This window comes from Asterias rubens, chromosome 1 (assembly GCF_902459465.1).
Source record: "Asterias rubens chromosome 1, eAstRub1.3, whole genome shotgun sequence".
In the NCBI taxonomy this organism is placed as follows: Eukaryota; Metazoa; Echinodermata; class Asteroidea; order Forcipulatida; family Asteriidae; genus Asterias; species Asterias rubens.
In genome coordinates, this window is record NC_047062.1 from 3,779,985 (window position 1) to 3,806,508 (window position 26,524).

The 26,524-nt window shown below is 37.5% G+C and overlaps 1 long non-coding RNA gene across 2 annotated transcripts in view; it reads right to left on the reverse strand.

The window, feature by feature from the left end:
* Positions 1–12,586: 12,586 nt before the first annotated feature.
* LOC117294978 overlaps positions 12,587–26,524 on the reverse strand; it is a 30,832-nt gene continuing 16,894 nt past the window's right edge. For both annotated transcript variants that reach the window (XR_004519605.1, XR_004519606.1), the window contains exon 3: positions 12,587–12,650. This is a non-coding gene — a long non-coding RNA (uncharacterized LOC117294978). The remainder of the gene's footprint in view (positions 12,651–26,524) is intronic.

The window sequence follows — 26,524 nt, forward strand, 5'->3', positions numbered from 1 at the left end:
GGGTACGGGTACAAAAGCTTTGCTTCACCCTTTGCCCAATGTTGTTATGTGAATAATGTTTAAACTAAGCTTCGTTAAGTTAATATTGTTATAAATGATTATTTCGTCTTTTAAAATATGTTGTTATAATAGTGTTAACTTAATGGTGTATGTATTATGTATTATCATAACAATGTTGAAATAAATGTTCTATGATTGATTGATTGATTGATTGATCCTTCAAGAAATGTTATTAGAATTTACCCTTGATCATCTAAGGCTATACCAATTATCTAGAATATAAAATTAATACAAGCAAACAATATAGTTTACATTCTGGAAAGTAGGCAACAAGGCCCATCCAAGTCCTGCACGTATCTTTTCTTCTGTTGAAATTTTTGCACATTCTGTTTTAACCGCATCCATTTACTATTGTAGTTTTTACCACTGTAACCTGAGAGTTCTACACAGGAAATTTGTCTGAAAATGGTCCATGAGCCATCATAAAAAGTCAATATCAGTTTTGATAATTAGAAACTGAAACAGGTTTTAGGTAAGTGTGTAAAATTTGATGATTTTGTCCAAGTATTGTAGTTCAGTTTCGATCCAGAATCCACATGGCTGAAAATGGTTCGACTATTGGAGGCAATGTGGGGAAAAGGTTGAAACCTATAGAATCAAATAGCAAAGATTGAGATAAAAAGATAACAACTAATTTTGTTACACAGTTGCATGTCAAATGAGGAACTATTATTAGGCTGCAAATAATGCTTTAAAAAAACCTTCATTAGTTGACAAAGGAGAAAACATTTGCTTTGTGTTTGAAAGAACGTTGATATGAAATTGTAAATGCCAGTTCCAGTTCATCCTGTTTCAAAAAGAAGAAAGGGATGGAACTCCATAAACAAACTTTCTTGGTATTACCATGGTATAGTCTGTACTAAACCAAGGATGATGCCCAAGGTTTAAAGACAGTAGACACTATTGGTAATTGTCGAAGACCGGCCTTCTCACTTGGTGTATCTCAACATATGCATACAAAAACAAACCTATGAAAATTTGAGCTCAATCGGTCATCGAAGTTGCGAGATAATAATGAAGAAAAAACACCCTTGTTACACGAAGTTGTGTGCTTTCTGATGCTTGATTTCGAGACCTCAAATTCTAAATCTGAGGTCTCGAAATCAAATTCGTGGAAAAACTTCTTTCTCAAAAACTACTTCACTTCAGAGGGAGCCGTTTCTCACAATGTTATATACCATCAACCTTTCCCCATTACAGGTTTTATGCTGAACAATATTTTGAGTAATTACCAATAGTGTCCACTGCCTTTAACCCGACTCTAAGCCCCATTCACACGAGACAAACTTTCCAGTGTTGTCTCTTCCCTGAGAACAAAAAACTTATTTTGCAATTGCACCCCTTGGACCTGGGTTAACACTTTCCTTTGGTCAGGAGTGAGACAACCCTGAGATTAATTAACATACCCAGTGTTTATTGTCATGAACATGGGGTGGCAGTGGTGTTTAAAAAACCCAGGACATTCTTGGGGTTTTATTTCATGGAAGTTGGTTGAATAGAACAAACAGGGCTATTAGAGAAGCTACTACGCTGCAGCATTCAGATTGCACACAGTGGTTGGCAAGAAGAAAAAGCAGACACTTTTCTTGCGAAAAGTCAACACAACATTGTCAGTTTAGTCCCCGAGGAGACTAATGTTTGATTATCCTGTTTATTCTATGGAATTGCAAATGAAGGAATGAAAACTTCTTTTGAGGTGCACGTTTGTTGACGTATTTTTCGTCTTTGTTTGGCAGAGGAGCGAGCATTCCAAACTTTCAAAGTAAATATGTTTTCCTTTTATCTCTGCAAAGTTTGATCTTCAGAAAAAAGTTACATATCGTACTTGTGGGGTATCAGCTAGCCTTTGGTTTGAAACGGATGGCACAACATTGATTTTAGAGAGTGGTATACCATTCCAGTCCAGTAGATTTTTAAATAACTCCAATTTCTCAACATGGCAGCTTAAAAAAATGAAAGATTTTGCTTCAGTTTTTGTAAATGTTAAAATGGTAACAAAGTAATAACTTGTTAATGACCAGATGATCAGAAAATGTACCGAAAAGGCACTGAGAACCAATAAAGACAACCAATTACTTTTAAGTTGTTTCATTGTTCTTACATTCACCACACGCATATAATATACCAACAAACATTCATCCCAGTCCTCTTTATTATTTGATAGTTTACAGTTCTTTACACACATCCATGGAATGGTAAAACCAAATTCTTCATCCCGATGCAAATTTAACATTTATACCTGGATCTGAATCCCTCTTTATAGTCAACTTTTTCCCACAGTGCAACCTTTGCAAAAGCTGAGGAATCTTCTCCTTAAATACTAAATGAATCCTGATGAAATTTGGAAGTCTACCTAGGGAGAAAGAACGCTGGATGCCCAGTGGCTATTAGAACCTTCAGAAGGCCAGGGAAACCTACCCAGTGAGAATACAAGCAGGATGCCCTATTGGCGATGACTTCATCGCTAACTGGATTCGGAATTCCTCTCTGTATAAAGAAAAGACCAAGGCAGGACGCGTTCTTCAGGTGTCCAAATACCCAATTTCCCAAACAGTGAGTGGGGAAACTCAACACACCAGAGGGCACAGCATTGGAAATATTAAATTTTCATTTACGAAGACTATAGTCAAGCGCTCATGGCGGGGACTCCTGTTTCCTTAACAATTCCCACCGATAACTTTTGCAATCATAGTATGTTACCATTATAAAATGGATAATTTTGGTCACATATTACCACATGTGAGGTATGTCGTCCTCCCTGTAACTTTGATAACTATGATCCGTGCTTTTATTAAATTGCAGCCGCACTGTTTTTTGAAATCTTGATCTGTGCATGAAGCCACACACTGCTTAGTCAGGGCTGACCCTCAAAAACAGTGGATCCAAGACATTCTACTGTGACTTTCTGACTAATAAATGATACAGGGCGCACATTAGTAAGTTTGAAAAAATGTACAGACAGCAACTTTTATGTTTCATTTGTATTTATGTTTTTTTTCTGTAAGAAGAAGAAGAATTGTTTCAAATCAGTTGTGTAACTAGACATCTTTCATTGGGGAGGCCAAGATGTCATTTTGGGTGGGGCATATTCATGTATCAAACCATTCATTTTTGCATTTTTTAAAATCACGTTTGAGGGAGCAAAAGCTCCGAGTGGGGGAGGGGTTGGTTATGCCGTCATTTAAACAAACCTACAATAACTTCAACAAAACAATAATTTACAACAGACATACACATTGAGACATTGAGCCCGACTCAATACAACGTGACAATTTAGGTCGACTGAGTGAGTGAGTGATACACATTGGTGCTTCACCATCTCTTGGTAAAGTGAACAAACCCATTTTTTTTTAAATGGATGAAAACAAGACAAATTGATCAATAGATCTGAAACATCCAAAAAAATGGAAATCTGAAAAGAAAGTTTCAAATTCTACTGAGTTATCCCGCTGCAACTCTACTTGTTTGGCTCCTTATTGTAAAAATTCTGGAAAAATTGAAAATTGGAAAGGCACCAACAACAGCCCAGTTTTGGACAAGACTTATAATTATTTTGATTGTGTATTGAAATAAAAATAATACCACATTTCCCCTCACAATAAAAAAAAAATCCAAAACTTATTTTTACATCACTCCGAGATGTTGGCATGTGTATATTCATACTATAGCATAATACTGAGGAGAAATCAAACAAGCTTTTCCTGCATAATGGTGTGAATTATGAGACACCATTCAAGTTGGCCACGTGAATCATTCCGCTTTTGTTTTGTTAGAATTAGGTACGCCCTAACGGGTTCCATTCTACACCCAGATCTATGACACCTCCCTGTCTGAATAACCACCCGGGCTATTCTTACGCCGCACGAAAATCCCTCAAAAAGAGTGAGTTCATCGGTACTTTATTCCCAACTGTGGGACAACTGACTGTAATTCTCATTCTACTCAAGTTGTTGGGGACACTAGAACTTTTAACAACTTCAGCGTATTTGGTTGGCCGGCGCAGCTTTTAAAACTGGATCACCTGTGAAAAACTATTATGTTGTGTCGCTATGCACGGAACAATACCTTCACTAGTGCCTATTCTGTACCCCCATTGAGGCATGGAGGAAGGAATGCTTTCCCCTCCTGCTTTATTTTTCGGGGGAATGAAAAATTGGTATGGTCACTGGACATTTTGATTAGAAACTTGTTTATAGAAATGATTACTCATGGCCAGTGACAATCTGTGTAACGTATTGAAAAAAACGATAAGCCGATTGTGTACGAGGGTTGTTAGTACTCTGCCAGAACGCATCGGAGAGATTTCTGAAGGGGCCGATCGTGGTGGAGTTTCTTTACCGAAAGTTTGTATAGGTTCGCTAAATAACAAAACTTGTGTACAAATGGAAGGATTTTCAATATCCATGCTGGGCACATCAGACGTGATCCGATAGGACATGGCCCAATGCAGACACTGTTATGCTGCACTCAAAAACACGGTATCACCCTCAGAAGTTCCAATGAGCAGTAAAAAGAATCCTAATATTTTCACTGTAAAAGACCACAACGCATACACCCCCAATGCAGTATGTGTAGAGGAGTGAAATTTAACATTGTTATGTGTAGAGGAGTGAAATTTAACATTGTTTTTACACATCCTTTTCAATTGACAATGTTTTTGCCCGGTTCCCCAGAGATACCGTTTTTCATGGGAGTAGCACCCCTGTGTAGCACCTATAAAACAAATCAGCAATTTCATAGCTAAGGTAGTTTTATTTATTCATTGGAATCCTTAATCAAGTTAAGTAGAATTGACTTCACATAATACTTTACAGCAAAGGTTCTATAAATATGTTCCGTTTGTGGAAAGGGGGAAGCTGTCAGATGGATGATGGAAGCTGCATAGAGCTTGGGCCCCCGTGCCCCTTTTCAATGTTGGCTCTCACTGCGTGGTCTTCTACATTCCAGTCAACATTGTGCGGGGGACAGAGGAGAGGGGAAAGAATGTTTATTGTCAGGGTTACAGGGAATGTTTTTTGTAACATTGCGAATGGGTGGCCCAAGCAATTTGGGTAGGTCCTTGTTTGTTACTGATTTGACCCCAACATTTAGGTTTTAAATAGCTATTATTGAAGATTCAAGAAAGTTACAAGCTTTCAATTAAGATAGATTGAGTCGATTGGAAACAGATTCATACGCTCAAATTCACAAATAGTTTGTCTTAAAAATCATGCAACCTGCTCACTTTATGATTACATCCACTTATATAAATTTCCCCTACGTGATCCACATGTTTCCTTATTTATAAACCTATGCACTCTCTCCTGAGCTCTGTAGTGGGGAAACACTTGTACACTCAACTAGAAGTTCCAAGAAATTTCTCAAAAGTTTGTGGCCAAAACATGCTTTAAAAAACACACAACAAAAACAACAAAACATCTGAATGACATGAAGACAAATTGAGTACTTTCCTATCCCTTTAGAAATGTCACCAACAATTCTATCTCATTTATTCACAAACTATGGACTTATCTCACATTGTCCATGGTCAAGTGGTGTTGCGTAATTGGATTTAATGGTCAAATGCAGGCAGGATTACAGGTAAATGGAAGACCTTCCAATGACTGCCAGTGGGTTGTAAAACATATAATCAACTCAACAGCTAACAGATAAACACTTGACCATGTAGGTATGTGCAAATATAGCTCAGTTGAAGAGTACTAGAGTAGGTAGAGGTGACGTTTTGTGAGCCCCCTCCCCCTAAAAAAAACAACCTATAGCTATATTTTTACTACAAAATTTTGTTAATAAAAAAATAAAGTATCTTTTCAACTGATTGTAGCAGCAATAATGAGTGTCTACCACTCGAGTGTTTCGTCACCCATGTTGCAACACATGAAGTTTGATACATTATGCAGGTTTTGCAATTGGAGAGAACTAGAATATGTGCAAAAAACTGCTGGCAATAGAGGGCGCTGTTTGAATATGAACAATTCCCTTGGGAGATTTTGGAGTTTGTCAATCACATCTTGACAAAACATATAAGAGCAACTTCTTTTAAGAAGTTAAACTGTTTTCAAAGGCAACATCTCAAACATTTTCAAGATCTCTAACGTGGTTTGAAACTGCGGGTAGTTTTATTTGTTTTTCTTGGGGCTTACTACTGAAATGTTTATTTGATCACCACAGCAATGTATAAATTATGTTTAGGACCAACAAACTTTGCAATCTGGCCACAGCACATGTCAACGATAAACCACTTTCTCTTTCTAGCTACTACTGAGCAATTGAATTAGTTAAAAATAATAATAGGACAATGAAATGACGTATGTGGCAAAAATTGGGCCATGGGTTTTAGAGTTTTGTCCTCTTATTCAGTGGTAGAGTCCAAATTGAAAAAAGGGAATGATTTGGCAAAATAGTTGTGGTATTGTTAAAAGGGGAGATCGCTTTCTCGTTGATTTTGTCACGGTTTAGGGATTCTGTGGCATTTTGTTTCCAATGCTTAAAAACTGGTGAAGACAATTACTTTGGTGGTATTTCAAGTCAACAAAGTTATGAAAAAAAAAACAATTTCTCTAAAAAACACTTAGGAAAAGCACTAGTGAGTTACTCGCCCTAACTTAGCACCAGCCTTCCCTCCTAGGACTAGTGCCTAACTTAGGACTAGTCCAAACTCTTTGTGAAATGATTCCCCAGACACTTGGTAATTGTCAAAGACAAGTATTCTCACCTGGTGTATCCCAACATATGCATAAAATGACAAATCTGTGAAAATTTGGATCATTGAAGTTGCAAGAGAACATAGTAAAAGAAAACACACTTGTTGCACACATTTGTGTGCTATTAGTTGCTAAAAAAGGCTTCAGCTGAAGTATTTTAATATCCGAGTAAGAAATTACGTCTTTCTCAAAAACTAATTACTTCAGAGAGCCGTTTCTCACAATGTTTTATACTATCAACAGCTCTCCATTGCTTGTTACCAAGTAAGTTTTTATGCTAACAACAATTTTGAGTAATTACCAATAGTGTCCAGTGCCTTTAAATATACCAACCTTCTTGAGTCCATACAATCCATCTGAAGAAGGCCGAATCCAAATTGAAAGCTACAGCTACGACTAATTACTAATTAAGGGTGCTACTAAGAATTTCCAATACTTCAACACATGCTGACTCGCGATCTAGCCATAGCCATCATATGCCACCAACTCAAATATTTTTATTTTGAGATGTATTAAAAGCAGTGGACACCATTGGTAATCACTCAAAACAATTATTAGCGTAAAACTTACTTGGTAAGAAAGTAATGGGTAGTTGTTGATAGTATGAAAAATTGTGAGAAACGGTTCTCTGTGAAGTAATATAGTTTTCGAGAATGTAGTAATTTTCCACGAATTTGATTTCAAGACCTCAAAATAAGATTTTGAGGTCTCAAAATCAAGCATTTGAAAGCACACAACTTTATGTGACAAGGATCTTTTTCTTTCATTATTATCTCGCAACTTCGACGACCAATTGAGCTCAAATTTTCACAGGTTTGTTATTTTGTGCATTTGTTGAGATTCATTAAGTGAGAAGACTGGCCTTTGACAATTACCAATAGTGTCCAGTGTCTTACACCTGACTCACAACTGGCACTGTGCCAAAACTTTTGCTTGATAATTATCATCTGAGGTCTGGCAATGAGTGATCCCTATTAATTCTTAATGTGCAAGGCGAATTGCGATAAATGAGATAATTGATAATGAACAACAGCGTCTTGTACCAAGACTACCGGAGCAGCGAAACTCAACAAGGCTTTCCCTGTACAGCTCCACAGACTATCTATGCACAGACAGAGGCACTCTGAGGTCCCAACCACAGCTGGTGATAGGTGATGCAATTAAGAACAATGCCAAGTCGAAATGCCCCCCAAGGGAGGGCGTCAAAGTGGTTAACACAATTTCCAACAGGAATGCATTGAAGTAATAAAATGTTTCATCAACCAGTCCAGGTATACACAATGTATGACAAATGCAGATTCTGACACATAATACATCCAAGAATTTCAACGGTAGTTAAAACAGTGACATCAGGGTCTAGGGGTGTGAGATGTGTTACTGGACTTGAACACTGATTTTGAATTAGCAGTTCAGAAGTGGGAGAAGGCGAAAAGCAGACGCTGTACTAGTTCCTTCCTCAGTGGTTCAAGCACATGATTCAAGGGGGATTTTTGCCCTGGTTGTACAGCAGTCAGACCACAGGTCCCAATTTCATAAAGCTGTTAGCAAAAAAATAGTGCTTAATAATTTGATGCTAAGCAAAAATGAGCTGGATACTAGTATACAAATATTGAGTGGCTCAGAGTGGAATGGGAGGAATATTATCGCAAGGTAAAATTTAGACTGTTCCATTTCACGAGGCGAAGCCGAGTGAAATGGAACAGTCCAAATTTTACCGAGCGATAATATTCCTTCCATTCCATGAATTAAAGCCACTCAATATTTGTTTTATATAACTGACATATAGATCCTTGTCATTTGATGTATTTTAAAAGTATAACATTATGAAAAAATCACACAAATTACTGACAACCAAAAATCATAAAGCGCCGCGTAGCGGCAACAATGCACAAAAGTATTTAGGGGTCAACCCCCATAACATCTTCACCAAACACACTGTAGAACTTGAGTAGAAGCTCATTGTCATTTACAAATTTAGCAGTCAGTCAATATCCATTGCTTTTGTTCACAACATGTTTGCAGTAAAACATATATCCTACTTACACAACAATAAGAAACTACTCAAATGTTCAATACAATTTGTTGAAGAATGAAAATAAGCCAGCAAATCAGTGTAACAAAACTTAAGCCTTGCTCTACGGTGTAACTCTTTCATCACTGTTTCAGGACTTGTGATAGAAGATGGAGTGAGCCAGCCAGGGGAATGGTTGAAGGCAGTGGTTGCCACAGACCATGGAGGAACAGACCATAGACCCTCCAGCCAGTCCTTGCTTTATAACATAGCCTCATTGATACATAGACCCTGGTCACTCTTCACATAACTAATGGAAAAAACTCTCATTGCCATTACGCTCTCCGAACAAAAAACACATTGTTTTCCTTGGTTCGGGGTACACAGGGTGCTCTCTAATCCCTACTTGCTAACTCAAGCGCTAATGTAACTGTGTATTATAGAAACTCAACAAGAAACTGAGGTGAAATAAATGCGGGGGATATCAAGGAAGAAGAGGGCACAGCTTAATGACCCCTGACGTCCCCATCTCTCTAATTTCTGCCCATTGTCCACGGTTTTGAGAGTCAATTTCAAACATGTAAAGATATGGTGTCCATGTTAACTTGCATGCTGTGCCCATGCCCACTACGAGATTGACAAGAAACAAAACAATGATGTTATTTTGATTCTTTCAATGTGCAATTCTGAAGTGCTTGCTGTTGAATAAAATGAAGAGAGATTAAATTGAGCTTTCAACAGTTCCTGTAATTCCCCCCAAGGGCATTTTGACAGGAATCTGAAGGCTGTAACTTAAGACAGGTGGAGCCAAACGGTGTGTAAATAAACAGCAAGGACATACAATAATTAGGTTGGATCAAACTTGATTAATGCCTGTAATCATTCACCTCAGGTGTGTTGAACTGTTGGATTTAAAAAAACACAACTTGTAAATAATGAGTGTCTATTTAGGACAAGTTAACCAGGGACGTAACCAGCTAGGGCTTCAGCTTGATTTCCACGTCATTATCATTATGCATTGAGGTGTTGGGCGACCTTATAACAACTGAAACTTCACCGGACCTATAGCTCTGGTGTTGTTAGTTTGCACGTTTGCAGTAGCAGAGGATGGGTTCCATACCCAGTCATCATGACATTTAAACAAGGCACTTATTGTTAAATGCTTGGTAAAAAGCTAAGGAAGTAGTGCATTCTGCTCATCAGACTCCTACTGGATGAGATACCTAGGGGCAATAATCTAGATTTATTGCTTCAGGATGATACCCATGCCTTCATAATTATGGACTGTGAAGGGGTAACACTGTTTTAGGCCCAGGAGTAGGCAATAAGCCTTTTGAGGTATGGAGGACGTAATATAGGAGTGTACTAAAAACAATTAAAAATCACAGAGACAACATGACAAGGAAAACATTGTTTAACTTGAAAACATGGGGGTTAAGAAAAGCAACTAAAAATGGCCCCATATTTATTACATTTATTTTGTTTTGCTTTACTCCGTAATACATGTATGAAAGTAAATGTGTATTTGAATTGAATAAGGCCTATAGGATTTGTGATGTTCATTATACAATTGTTGCACGCTGTGACGGGGTCCATGGCGTTTTGTACACCCGAGGGGGAAAATGGCACCCGAGGCAAAGCCAAGGGTGCCATTTTCCTTCAAGGGTGTACAAAACCCATGGACCCCAGTCACAGCGTGCAACAATTGTTTTGTTATACCTTTGTTACATTATTATTCCTCTTCTCGAAGTTCTGTTGTCATCTTCAAACATTATTCTGACGGACTATTCATTGTTAAATAAGCAGACGAACAAGAAACAATTCCCTCGGACCCGCGGTTGTTTCGTACACAGCGCTGGAAATCGACCAACGCTGGGAACGATCAAGGTGATGTACACCGGTGTACATCACTTTTCATGTTACCTGGCCCGTCGAGCCATGTAACATGCATATTTGTTGCACGGCACGTGATTGGTTCTCGACTAATCAAACTTTACAATTTGTACAGAGGTATAACAAGCCACACTGAAAACTTTTACTGCAGTGACAGTAGAACGGATGAGGGGAAGAACTCCACAAAGTCAGGTAGCAATGAGCCACTGATCATGTGGTCCTTTTTTCCCCATGGCTATTTTTATACATAAAAAGAAATTTAAATCAAACTTTCTCTTTCTTTTTGACATTGTAGTCAGGAAATAACAAGTTGAAATTGTTCACTCTTTCTTGTCAGCTGACTCCATACCAATGTTTGGAAATTCACAAACAGGAAACAATACTCAGCGCTCCAAAAACAAGCACCAAACCAGAACTGAAAACACTGTAAACCTTTCATGATAAAAGAAGTATTTTTTTTTTTTTTTTCATTTTTGATTGTAGTTTGTTTGACAGGTGTTCATGGCCAGATTCCAAGGCCAGTGAGCATTTTTTTCATTGATAAAAACTGTCAGGCTTATCTCTTGGGGTGAAAGACTGAGGTTAAACAATGAGTTTAAAGGGAACGGCCTTCTACCATGTGTGTACCCACATGACACAAACATGGTGAATATAATTATTGACATTTCTCTACCCAGAGTGCGCTAGACGAGTTTGGTAACTGCAAATACCACTTACCAGTATTCTCATTTGTTGCATCCCAAAATAAATGTACAAAATAACAGATCTGTGAAAATTAGGACTCAATTGGTCATCAAAGTTGCAAGAGAGTGATGAAAGAAAAACACCCTTGTTGCAAAAATTTGGCAACTTCAGACTCTTAAAAAAAGGCTTCAGGCCTGAAGTCTACTTGGGTGAGAAATTACCTCTTTCTCAAAAACTACGCTACTTCAGAGGGTGCCGTTTCTCATAATGCTTAATACTGTCACCAGCTCTACGTTGCTCATATTGCCAAGTAAATTTTTATGATAACATTAGTAATTACCAATAGTGTCCAATGCCTTATAAAAATGGTTTTCATTATGGGGAGTGGGAGTTAGGGTTGCAAAAACTGGGCCGGTCAACTCAGGATAAACACATTTTAGAACCAGAGCAAGGTGATGGCCATGTGCTTCCTCTCAATCCCATAGAGCGAGGACATAGACAAACGTTGAAACAATGAGTTAAAGGGAACATACAGAAGCACTCATGTGGGATAGTTTTTGTGTTAATTTATGTAGCCTATTTACTAAATTACATGGGGTATGCTCAAACTTGCTTTCGATTGGGGCCTGGTAGGATACAGTGAGGGGAAAGGGGGAAGGGGTTGGATTACTAGCTGGCAGGATATAGGGCCTTGAGCGGAAGGTCTTGTTGTGCTGAGTCTCTGTGACAGTCATTGTGAAACGATGGTCCTTGCTCTATGGTGAATCCGCCATGCAGCAAAAAATCAGTAAGAATGTACCATGACCAGTCTTCATCAAATAAAATAAAGCAAACCTTTTTCTTCATAGAGGCAATGTCATAGCTTAATCACTTTATTAGTCTTAGCTCCATGGTCTTTTCAGTCGTAAAACAAGTCACTTCCAGAATCTGGGAACAGAGACCTCCTCACCATTGTTTCCATGGCCTTTTTAATTGTCCTGCTGCGCTATATATCATCATAGAGCAAGACAGTGAGCATGCCCATCCTTTACAGCAGCAGCCGTGACCAAAACAATGAGAAGCTTTCTGGGACCAATCAAAACATTCATGCTCACAATAATGGACTTCTTGGCTCTCAAAGTTGGTTTACAATTATTTGTTTTTGTAGAAAAACAAGGTTGTTTCAACCAACTGTGTGGTTGCCAACCATGTGTTTGTTTTTAATAAGCCAGAAAATAAAACCAAACTGGAAAACTCACCCATTGGTTCAGCAGGGAGGATTGTATCTCCCATCTGTCACCCTTCAAGTATCAAGATTTTCCCTGCAGGCAAAATAAAGAAATGATTCTAAGTCCGAGAAGAATGAAGATTTCAAGTTTTAAAGACACTGGACACCTTTGGTAATTGTCATAGACCAGTCTTCTCACTTAGTGTATCCAAACATATGCATGAAATAACAAACCTGTGAAAATTTGAACTCGATTGGTTGTCAAAGTTGTAAGATAATAATAAAAGAAAAAACACCCTTGCCACAAGAAGTTGTGTCCTTTCAGATGCTTGATTTCGTGATCTTAAAATCAAATCCACAATATTTCAGTGGAAAATTACTTATTTCTCGAAAACTACGTTACTTCAGAGGGAGAGCCGTTTCTCACAATGTTTTAAACTAAACAAAAATTCCAATCATTCCATGTATTTTTAATGCATTAATAAAAAGACTTATGTACATTGTAAAGAAAATGTTCTAAAGTTTCTTTGTAATCTGCTATGCTCATGTTGTATTCCTGAAAAGATTACACTAAACAATGATGATCATTATCCATTTCATATCCATAATTTGTTTAGTATTACTTTGAAATTTATGTCACACACTCAACCAACTTGCTTCCTTTGATATGTAGACATTCATGTCAATTTGATATCAAATGTTTACATCAAATAATATTAATGTCAGTTCTTGGCAATGTTGCAAACTCATTGCCCAAATAAAAGCAGTTCACAAGTTTTCTTTTAGAAAAATTGAAAAAGTTGATGACATAAAATAAAATAAACTTTTACAAACATTTTACAAGTAACGCTTTCACTTTGATTTGAAACTTCCCTGATTTTAATTTTGGGAAATATTCCATGAAATACTTGAAATGGAAAAAAACTCACTTACTGAATAATTATATAATATGTATATGTTTTTCTGATCAAACAATCACATGTAGGGCTTTCCTTCCTTTTGAAACTTCCTTGATTCAATTCTTGGGACACATTCCATGAAATATTTGGAGTGGGACAAACGTCACTTCTTCTATAAGTATCTTCCTGGTCAAAAATTATATCAGCGATAAAACAATTGTTTATAAAACAAAAACAAATGTAGCCTGACTCACTTCCCAACCTTCTCATTTCCCACCCATGGTAATTATGTGTTGTGATGAAAAAAATCCTGAGGACATTGCTCAGCAGTGAGGAACAAACACACTAAAAACTGCATCTTTTGTTCAATCTTAGCATGGAATAAGGCATGGTTCTTATTTATCAGCTGTGCGCACTGACCAAAATGTAGTCTTGGTACAAGACATTTCTCATTTTCCTTTTTCACGCACAGTGCGGCCAACTTGCCAATTGAAGCAGATAATCCCAGTAAGAAAAGCAGCACCTATTGGTCCATGGCCACTATTCTTTTATAAATGTTACGTTTGCATACTCATCTAAAATTTGCATATTCAGCACTTTCTCTCGAGTTCTGTGAAAAAAACCACACTCATATTACTCGGGTGATATGAGTAATATGCCTGTGATTTGTTTTACAGAACTCGGTAGAAGTACAGAGAATACAGTGCTAACGCACACATAAAATTAAGACACTATTCTCATCATAGTTACAAATAGACAACTGCCAATCTCTCAAAACAGGAACCAGAGCGGAGATTCTTCCACAATATGGAACTATCTCTCCAGTCAAGCATTTTGAAATTGGGTGACCCCACAATAAACAACAGGTAGTCCCTGGCCTTCAGGGCCATGGTAAACATTCCACAACTCATGTGAGGAATTCCTCAAGAAAGGATGTTATTTATTTTCTCAAGGATGCTTGCTAAGGCAGTGTTATTATTATTGTAAGAGCTGTCTGTTGTATTGGCTGGTGTCATTCATTATGTCCACTGGACAGAACAGTTGTTTGGTGGCACACTAAACCATTGAGAGACTTCATCAAGGCCTGAATGGGTTCTTAAAGGGTTAGGTACTTTTTGTAACACAAAACACAATGTCCACAGATTAACATTACATTTACAAGGTTTGAAGATAATGATAGTAGAAAGCTTCCCTTAAAATGTTACTTGCTGAGGTGCTATAGTGTTTTTTAACATGAGTAAAACAATGTAATGAAACTAATTTTAGCAACTTATTTACCAGTACTGGTTTTTACGCGACTTTCCTGAAAACATCGTTCTGCGATTTTCTTTTGTTTTCTCTCAAAAACTTGAGGGACTATTACGAAGCTGAAACTTCTACTAACAGGTAAACTATATTATTTTGGAGGTTGAATAAAGAGTTGACTAGATTAGGATTCGAACCAACGACCTCCGGATTAATGTGCCGGCGCTCTACCAATTGAGCTGTCAGTATCAATCCCAATGTTGGTGTTGTCCCTATTTTGTCAGTATCTTTGTAATTATATTACATACATCTTCATTCGCAGTGAGAAGGGACTGGCCAAACATTTGATCTTTATGAGATCGATCCCAGGTATTTATTCGACTCTCCTGAAAACATCGCTCTGTGATTTTGTTTGTTTTTCTAACTCAATAGAGCAGGTAAATAATAATACATGCATCTTCATTCACAATGAGAAGGGATTCATGTTTTGGCCAAAAACGTGATCTACAAAAGATACAAAAACTCTTCAAAGGGAAGCAGTAACCGGTTTCAAACATTCAGTAAAGATTTCAAACGTTCAAAATCTCCCCTTGTGCAAACTTTTATAATCATCAACTCAAACATTGTTCAATACTTTATCCCTGAGACTATCGGGGTTTTATTGATTTATTTGCTGATCTTATTTTACCTCACTCCCTATGAGTAAATACTACTCATTGTGATTAATCAGTTGCAGATACCAAAATATAGGTTATTGGGATGCAGTTTCGGTTTTTAACTTAAAAAATAAACAGTCCAGTAGCTCTTTACTGCAGAATCGCCTGTTATGTACAAAGTGCATTTGTGGTATTTACTGTTGTTAGGCTGCAGTGCCCAGCCATCGATTTCACCAAACTCTTCCTAACTTAGGATTAATCTCAGGACTTAGAGGCAAGATAAGTTCCATTCCAGATACAAATACATAGGATGCATGGAACCTTTCCTCCATGGTTAGGACAGGTTACTTGTCCTAACTCAAGATTAATCCTAGCGTTTTGTGAAATCGGCTGCAGTGAGATTTAATCGCAAATACAGATGAATTAACTTTTATCCCTACCGAAAAAAAGAAGACTTTATTTAAACTAAAAATCTCCCTAAGTTAGAGAGGTATGGAAATAACAAATCTCGCACCATCACCTGAAAAATTATTCCACAGTAGCATATTTCTCATCACAGTTGAGAAGATTGATGTCACAGTGGCGATAAAATTGTTCACGACATTTGTTTACATTGAGACAAACATTCGTTAGAAAATAATAACAATAAGCCACAATGCTACCGTGCTATTTTAGACCTTCACCATTCAATCTAGTCATGTCAGGTAACAAAATAAACTCACTTGTTTATTATCCAGGGTGAGTGAGAATTGGAACATCAATCACACGCACTGATCTCCAACACAGTTGAAGTGTCAAAAAACGCACCATGGCTTTTCAAACTAAATTGTTTGACTTTTCAAAAGTTAACATGTATTGTGGTGAAAATCAAACACAAAAGTATTTCCCGATAGCTGGTTGTTGACAATAACTTTTGCATTGAACTGACTGTCTAGGATTTGAAATAAAAACATGTAGGCACCCCCCCCCCCCAAAAAAAAAACACCCAGTGCTGAGATATTTTAGTCTGTGATAAGCGAAGCAAAAACAATATTTCTGAGAAATAAATCCCTCTGAAATGAAGTTATAACTCAGGAAAAATGCAGTCTAAAAACCTAAAAACAATGCAGCCAGCAGCTGATTTGGGTTGTTACAACTAAATTAAGGACAATGTGTTTACATGCTGAACAATTTGTACCTGGTTTTTCACTATTTTCTCCAGACTCACACAACGGATCAAAGTCCAAATGTGCACAGGCTTGTCATTTCATGTTGTAGGACTAAATTGTATCATGGAGGAGAACCCCTCTCTAATTGTATGGTTGATTCATGGTTGATCACACCATTTCTTCCTCAGTGATCACACAAAGCATAAACTGTCAGTGACTATGAGTACAAATCTTGTTCAACACCTTTAAAAAAGACCTGATGGAATTTCAAGTATAGAAATGTACACTGATTCCCACAGTGGTCACATTAACAAGTGCATTGGAGTAGAGAATTGCTGATTAGAGCACTTGGAGTATATAGGTATAAGACCACATTTTGAGCATTACAACAGTCCTCATCACTTGACAAACAACCCTGCCCTTGGTGCCAGCTGTTTTAAGGCTTGAAGTGAAAGAGCCCTGTTTGAAATTCCACACAGCCACCTGACACAGGAGATATTTACATTATCTCCAGAGAAAACCACATGTTGGAACTAGAGCTGGTCCTCTGCACACACATGTGACGTTTTTTGTGGACAGAAAAAGAGCTTTGGGTACACATTGCCAAATTTGGTCGTGGGCGGAGCTACGACAGAGTCATTTGGAATTTTGTCAAGGACCTTTATACAGCTATATATCTATTATGAACACTGTCTGGAGTGGAAAGGTAATTCCCAATCCAGTTCTATTGTTAGAAATGACATCGTCAGTGTAAATAATCTCAGCAAGGCCATTGGTTGAAGATGGCAACACTTTCAGCCAATCATAATGGCTAAATTGACTTCTTTCTCAATGCTGGTGGTGTTATTCAGTTGGTACAGGATTTTTGTTTACGGTGGTTTTTTAAATGATCACTGCATTTGGAGTGCACGTCTGTGAGTACACATTGTGTTGTCATTTTACCTGTTTGATAGCGGAAATTGAGTTTGTCGCTCAACTGAATTGGCAATAACAAAACAAATTGTGAACTCTTGAAAATATACAGTTATGGATAGGTACCTAGTGAGACAAAACAAGGTTTTTAGTTAGTAAAACCTTTTAAAACATTGGCAGTATGAATAGACTGAAATTTTTTTTGACACAAAGCAGTCTTTTAACACTGTATAACCATGGAGCTCAATAATTATTTCCTACATAAAATGTTGCCTTACTATCTAAGTAATACTCAAGTGTCAGTCGTATCAATTGCTTTCTAGGGACGGCTTGCAACAACAAAAAACTATTTGTACCAAAAACCTTTCACATTATGGTATGTTATATACAGAAGTTAAAGTACTTGAATTTGATTATTTGTATTGCCTTAAAGCAATTGGACACTTTCGGAACAGAATTTTTTTTAAAAGTTCACAGATTTACAAATAACTTACAGGGTATACTACAGAAGGTAATGGTGAAAGACTTCTCTTGAAATACTATTCCATGTTATGCTTTACTTTTTGAGAAAACACTAAAACAATATAAAAATTCAACAGACTTAATGCACATAGCACTGAGACAAAAGTCAACAAAATAACAGGGAAAATGAACTATGGAGATTCTTAATTATCCATTCAGATTTGCAACGATAAAGTGTGAACCACAATATCATTTGAAACATTGACCACATAGTTTGATTAAAGGGTAGGAGGACCTAATTGCTCTGGTCATAAACAGACAACAGACCGAATAGGTCTCTATAAATAAATTGAGGGATCTATTTATTCAAATTCAGAAGAACTGACACTTGTAGGTATTTGTCTTCAGCTTGTCTGTTTTTGTTAACAATAGGTTTTAGAATTTTACACAACAATTAACTCTTACATGAACACAAAGTAACTTTGAATGACTTCTGATAATGTAAATAAACCATGCCCAAGATTGCTGCATTCCCTCCAAATCCAACCACTCCTGTTGTATTTTGTATTTATTTTGTGACAACAGGTTCTAAGTGTTCTCTTAAATCCCACCACAACATTCATTGTCTTTAGAGTCCCGAGGGCACTAACTGTCAAACAAAGTACAAGTAAATACTCCACAAACACGATTTGTCCTTCAAGCTTTCCATGTTCCTGGTCTTCCTTTGGTCATTCCAGAGCACTTACCATGTCCGAGTTACATGAGTTATGACTACTGTTTACTTGTCTAAAAGGAAGCCTTTCGGTAGCTCCGCCCCACCTTGGTCACAAATCGAACAGAAGGCTATTTTTGAATGGGAATTCTACTCGATGCATGCCATGGTTGTTGTTAGAAAGACCATGGAAATGTCCTTCCTTCATGGTAACAATCATTATATTTGAAAATGTGACTTGACTACTGAAAGGTATTTGTAATTTCTCTTGGTGTTTCTCGTAATGTTTCTCTTGCTCTGGACACAGACTCCTCATCCAAAAATTTAACAATAATAGACAAATCTTTCACTCAAAAATAATTTGTTCTACAGTTGTCCTAAAGTACACTCTCAAAACGTGTAATCAGAAATGTTGTACAAAACGTGAGAGGAAATACCATAACAAATCCCTGAAGCAATTATACTTGCATCAGTTGTTCATAAAAAGGTTTATTCAGCCAATCATTTGATCACTTTCAAAATGTGGTTGTTCTTTGATGTTATTGCTTCATTAGCTCGCCAACAATCAACCTTCAACCTTCAGACCTGTTCAACACGTTCTGTTGACAAGCAAGTCTCAAAGCATTTTTGAGCTTGAGGTTTTCCTTAGAGAGGTCATGATGGTCAGCATGGTACATGTGGACATCAACTATGCCTTAACCCAAACACAAAAGACGCCTTTTGGTTCGCTGTACTTCAAAAAACACATGAACAAGGAGGTTCGCTAATGAGTAGACCTTGCTTGTGAACAATCACACTCTCTCACAAACAAAAATAGTTTGAAGGAAATGTTTGGCGAGGAAATCTTTTGAAGTCAATCTCGGAGCAATACTATGGACTGACCTTTCCTCAGGCTTTTTGATTATCTTAGACCCGAAGGGCTTTGAGTGCAATCAAATGGTCTACTGAACATTGACCACAGAAACCACAGGGTCTGTGTGTGCTTATTATTGGGGAAACCCCAAAACTGACAAGCCAACTATTCTCATGGGATTCTCAAAGAAAGCCTGGTGTAATCTTGCCCACTTGTCTGGATGGTGCAAAGCATTTAATGATATTTTGTATTTCTGGAATCCAGAGGGAATGGTGTAAGCTGACAATAGAGGGCGCTGTTCACAACAAGAACAGAAGTCAACAGTATAGCAGGCCTGACTTCAAAAGTTTTTCCATCACTGGTTCCTGATGAATTTGAAATGTCTATATAGGCCTACTTCCAGGAAAAAAATACAGGGTTGGTAAGCATAAAAACATCATTGTTTAATTTGAGTCTAGAGCAATTTTTTCTGTCAAATATTTTCCACTCGTTATAACTGTACTAAATAAAAACCTTAAAAAAAACCCGCACACATCTGATTACACTAAATTGCAACTGAACAAACTTTTTGTAAAGTGTGTTTAAGTTGAAAAAGGTTGACACACTAAAATCTCTACAACTTTCAAGTCTTAAAAGCTTCAGATGGCACGTTTACTTTAACCACCTTTCAGACAGTGTCTTTTACACAAACCAGTACAGTGCACTCAAGAAATCCTATTGTTTAGAATTTAGATCCCGCTTAGGAACAATCCCCTCCATTCTCTCTGACTAATTGTAGCCTTGGGGATAACAAATCTGCTTAATATCATCCCTCCCACTAAAACCCACTGTCTTACACAAAAACTTTTTGTAAAAAAAAAAAACAAGTAAGGCACAGATCCAAAAAGTGCATACGGATTATGGCAAGACACTTTCAGGGGCCGGGTTGAGGTACTGTTAGTAAAGAGATGGATCAAAGCTTAACAGGAATAACCCCTTCACAATCAAGGAAATCTAGTGGCTAGGCTCTCTAGGAATAGGTTTATAGACCATAAGCCAGGAGGAGTTACAGTCCTGGTTAATGTTTGGTAGGGGAGAGTGTTGTTATTCTTCTGGACTGGGTCTGGAGGGGAGAGGGGAAGGAAGACACCAAAGTAGGCCCGTCTGTCCCCATTGATTGTAGGTCAGAAGGGAAGCGCTTCAAGTATGATCATGTCGAGACGGTGAGATAAATAGTTACAAAAATGCAATGATTTTTTAGTTTGGAATTGATTGTTTGTATCCTATTGACCCCTTGTACGCCCATCACACGCGTCGACTGTGCCATGCTCACCATTTTGGTTGGCAATAGGTTTTTGTATAACTGCTGCGTTGCCCAAACTGCGCACTTCACTGAATAACGCACAATGACATTGCCCATCAAAATGGCGCCTGCAAGATTAGAGCGAGTGTATACATAGCAAGAATAATCCCTAGAATATCTGAAAAGTGTTTCGCAGTAACGCTTTTTGGGGCATACAAACTTTTATCTTTTTTACATAACACATTACTTTGAAGTGAACTGTATCTCAAAACGCTTTATATATGAAACACATCTATAGGCTGCTATTCTAAGCTAAGGTTTTTACTGGCAATAAATTCATAGCCGATTACCAAATGTAAACCTTCCCTTAAAATATAGTAAAATTTGTTGATGTTACTTCTTAATAAACATAATTTTCAGTGTATTTTAATGACACTTCTACATGAATATTGTACCTCACAAGTTCTCATCCTCCATGATGTTTGTCTAGACAGTGGTTTCCGGCACACCCGCTTTAATTTCAAAAAGTGGAGAGTCTGTTTTCATTGGTGCACTTCAAAACTAGACACGGTCAACCTCAATTTGTTTCGTGACACCCTTTTGAAGATCAAGTTTTTGCCATGACATTACTCCATACACACAGTGAATGAAGATGTATGTAATATAATTTACCTGTACCAGTTTCCGCTTCTACAGATATGTTTTCAGGAGAGTCAAGTAAATCCATTGTACATGCTCGACTAATTTTTCGACTCGCTAAGACAAAAATTGTTTTTGTGATTTTTTTTTACTCATTTATCAAAAAAATACAGCACCTCTGCAAGTAATATTTGAAGGGAAGCTTGCGATCATCATTGTTTTAAATCGTGTCAATTAAATATAAATCTGTGGAAGTTTGTGTTTTGTGTTTTACCCAAACCCTTGTTAACAAATCAATGACATAATATTGTATAGCAGTAAAATTTTGTAATATTTTACTTTTGATATAGTAAATCACAATCACCTTCCTTTCGCACAAACAGCACTTACTTTTTTTTACGTCAAAAGTTGATCAAATTATCACTGTAACTATGATCAGAGTGGAAATCTCACTGTAAATTTTGCATGGTGTATAGCATGGAATTCGTATTTTTGTTTCGTGACAAAATCTAACATGAACGCCCCCATCCAAAAGAAAAGAGAAAAAAAGAAAAATGTACAACAAGCAGAACTCAACCCAAAGATTTATGAAACTTGAAGTGAAATATGATATTTTTCTCCACATGGAGATTCAGGTTAATGGGGTGGGGGATGATAACTGGGTTGACTTGCTGCTGGATCACATAATGACCCTGGGTGTCCTGATATAATTGGCAGACATGAATCTGCTGGTGGTGGTGGTGGGATCCGACTTGGTAGGAAGCCAAGTCACGCTCATGATGAGTTGCACACTAGACTAGACTTGTGGACAAGTTGTTAAATGTCAGTAGTGTTCCGACTCCCTCACCGCGCTTTCGACTCTCTCCACGATTCCTGCCGCACTGGTGGTATTCTCGCGAGACTGCTTGCCTCCGCGAGGGCCATGTCAAACGAGGCAATTTACAGGCAACCAGTTCCAGGCGATCTCCAAAAAGAAAGGGCATTCATTTTTGAATGGTCGCTTCATTTTCTTCGGGATTGTAAGACATTGTTTGAAAAATTATTTATGTGCTACCAAAGTGGTCTGAAACCTTCACTGCATTTGGTTGCCTCCCAGTTACCTGTAAAAGTTGCCTCCAGTGACAAGGCCTTATTGCTCTCATGACTATTGGAGGGTCGTAGTCGGCAACCAGCAGCTTCGTGTGAGAGCAGATCTCGGAAAACTGTATCATAACGCCACCACCACAACTCAACTATCACTGCGACAGACCATTAACGCCTTGTTCACAAGTCTAGCAGTCTGGGTAGAGGAGACTAGATCATGATGTGCTCACATGACTGGCGTGACATACATTCAGAGATGGAAAGGGTGGGTGGGTGTGCGTGGGCCATGAAGAACAGGGGGGGGGTGGTTGGAGAATGAGGAAGAGATAGGAGTGGGTGTGATAAATGATTACATTGATTCGCCACTTTCTCTTTACCTAGTAAGAAATAGTCAGTTAAATTCTGAATAGAAATTAGTATTTAAGATATAGCGGAATAGTGAATTTGGTTTTAAAAAATTGCGGAGGCAAACTCTGGCCCCGTATTCCGTTTTGATTTACCAACTCTCCCATTAATCCTCAATTCAACAACTATATCTTTCAGACATCAATCAATCAATCAGTTTATTTCCAAAGTATCAAAATCAAAAAGACAATGTTAGTTTTGAGTTAAGATTTATATAGTTGTTTGTTTAGACCTAATTAAAAAATACCAGCATTGACGAAAAACGAACACAAAACATTCTCCATATCTCTTGACAGTGGATCCTAACAGTGATTGGTTGAAATAAAAAAAAAATTGTTCAGAAAAAAAGTGTTGTATCAACAAAAAAATTCTCCTTTGGGACGGCGTCTATGATTTGTGTGAATGATCTTTAGACCTCCTTTCTGGGACAGCTGAGTTGACCTTCAAGAGTACGAGATATAAGTTTAGAAATTATTTATGATTTCTTAAAGTGTAAACTATACACAATTTTTTTCTGAGAAAGTATTGTTTGGTAATGTAGCAAACACTGAGATCCATCTTGGACTCAATGTGAAAGGTTAAGTAGATTTACATATACAAACATGGGTTCCAAAATAATGCGTGCCACGGATTAAATTTCAGGAAAATGTTGGTGACACACAGAAAACGGCCATTTTCTAACAAGTACTTCTCTATAAAGAGAATTCACATGAGGTTCATGTAACTTTTTGTGGCTCATCGATGGACAAAATGGTTGGAGTTAGACAATCGTGTAAGACAATTTAACAACGGGAAAATCACTCAATTGTGGTCCCTTGTGGTCAATTGAGCAGAGTACTCTATGTTCCCACTGTATCCACCTCCTGCAAATGTCTGCAGTGAATAAAAACAGTTTTACACACAATGGGTGCGTTCAGACACGGTACTAAAGTTGGTTCAACTCATGGTTCAACTCGATCGAGTTCAACTCAGTGTGTCTGAACGGATCTAAAGTTAGTCCGAATTGAGTTCAACCCACAAAAGATAAACCATCCAGGGAGGGGGTTTATCTTTAGACCGCTTCGGGTTTATCTTTTAACACTGTGTGTGGACAGAATAAAAAAGACCACATCCGGTTTAACTCACAACAGGCGACCCATTGACCTCCGTAATCATTACGTAAACGCACGGTGACCAATGAAGAGGACAATAAACAGAATGTTAGAGTAACGGGGTCGCGTTTTCTTTGACCTCTTAAAACCAAAGATAAACCGGATCGGGTTTAACTCAGTGCTGTCTGAACGCAAAGGGGTTTTATTTTTACGATCACCCCCTGCTGCTTATAACAGTTAAACCGGTTCGGGTCTAACTTAGTTTGCTGTCTGAACATACCCAATATTCAAATTCATTGATAATTGAAATTTGAACACATCATTCACAGAGAGTGAGGACTACTGTAGCAACCGTCTTCTTTACAGACACTGGACACTATTGGTAATTGTCAAAGGCCAGTCTTCTCACTTGGTGTATCTCAACAGATGCATTAAATAACCAACCTGTGAAAATTTGAGCTCAATTGGTTGTCGAAGTTGCGAGATAATAATGAAAGAAAATACACCCTTGTCACACTAAGTTGTGTGCGTTCAGATGCTTGATTTCGAGACCTCAAATTCTAAACTTGAGGTCTCAAAATCAAATTCAGGGAAAATTACTTCTTTCTCGAAAACTACGTTTCTTCAGAGGGAGCCGTTTCTCACAATGTTTCATACTGTGAACAGCACCCCATTACTCGTTACCAAGTGATGTTTTGAGGAAATACCAATAGTGTCCACTGCCTTTAACAACAAATTTGGGGAACAAAAAAGAAAATCTGTCTCTGACCTCCACACTAGAAAAACCTATGGGTACTGTATACAATTAAATATTGCCAGCAGACCTTAATATGGCACTTTTATAGCACTTATGATCTTGGGCTTCGAGCCAATAACAGAGTGAAAGTTTTGTTTCGTATTTCCTTCGAGATCTCTCCAGTGACTCTATCAAATCTTTCCAAGACCAACTGCAGACTATCAAGTTTTATCTGCATAAATGTGAGAACGTTTGCCTTAGGGGGCTCTTCGGTCTGCTCAAGCATCAACTGCTTCAAGACTCTTTTAAAGGGTTTGGGTAGTCCTTATAATAGTAGGACACAAAAAAACCACAGATTTTAAAGATAATGATAGTAGCAAGCTTGCCTTGAGACATAACCTGCTGAGGTGCTGTAGTTTTTGAGAAATGAGTGAAACAATTTCACAAAAATATATTTTGTTTCAGGAGACGTTTTAGCACAAAGTATTTATGCAACTGAAAATATTGCTCTGTGATTTTTACTTTTTTCTCAAACACCTGTTGACTAATGAAGCTGAAACTTCTATAAGTAATTTTTTTTGTTTTTTGTTTACATACCAGTATATCTTCAATCACAGTGAGTAGGGATTCATGCCATGGGCAAAAACTTGATCTACACAGGGTCTCAAAACCTTTTAAGAGAGTGGTGTAGGCCCTACCTAATTTGAAGACACGTCAAGTTCACAAGTAGTTAACCTACAATCTTACTTATTGATAAAGTTACTAATCTGCCTGAAAAACTTAACTTTTGAAATCTGGAATTCATCTCCTAAAATACACACCAGTTCCCAGTAAAAAGCAACTAAACATCCCGACAACTCAACATGTGAAATGTAGCATGAAAACAAATCCTGCAGGGCATACATCATGACTATTAATTTTATCGTGCTGAAAGATCTATTACAAATTACTCAGCAGTTGAAAGCTTTGAACCCACCGTATTATTTTGTTTAAAGGCAAAATTGACGAAATGGGAGCACTATAAACACAAGGAACTGATGATGATCTTGAAGATTGTGTTAACTGTAAATTGTAACTCCATGATAAAACATTGTTCCAGGGAATGTTTGAATTATTTCTGGAAGACTGATTACTGAATGTTTGCCAACAGGTGGTTTTCCTCTTAAAGGCACTAGTCACCTTTGAAAATGTTGTCAAAGACCATGACTCTCACTTGGTGTATCACAACATGTGCATACAATAACAAATTCGCGAAAATTTTGACTCAATTGGCCATCGAAGTTGCGAGAAAATGATGAAAGAAAAAACACCCTTGTTGGACGAGTTTGTGTGCTTTCAGATAAGAATACAAGACTTCTAGCTGGAAGTCTTTTATTATTTTAGTGAGAAATTACCTCTTTCTCAAAAACTACGTTACTTCAGAGGGAGTCGTTTCTCACAATGTTTTAGACTATCAACAGCTCTCCAATGCTCGTTACCAAGTCAGTTTTTAAGTTAATATTTGTTTTGAGTAATTACCAAATGTGTACCTTCCCTTTAAAGGCACTGGTCACCTTTGAAAATATTGTCAAAGACCAGTACTCTCACTTTGTGTATCCCAACATGTGCATACAATAACAAATTTGAGAACATTTTTACTCAATTGGCCATCGAGGTTGTGAGAGAATAATGAAAGAAAAACACCTTCGTTGCACAAACATGTATGCTTTTAGATGCCTGAAAAGGCTTCAGGCCTAGAGTCTTTAGATTACTTTAGAGGGAGCCATTTCTAACAATGTTTTATACAATCAACAGTAACTAAATCAACAGCTCTCCATTGTTCATTTACCAAGTAAGTTTTTATGC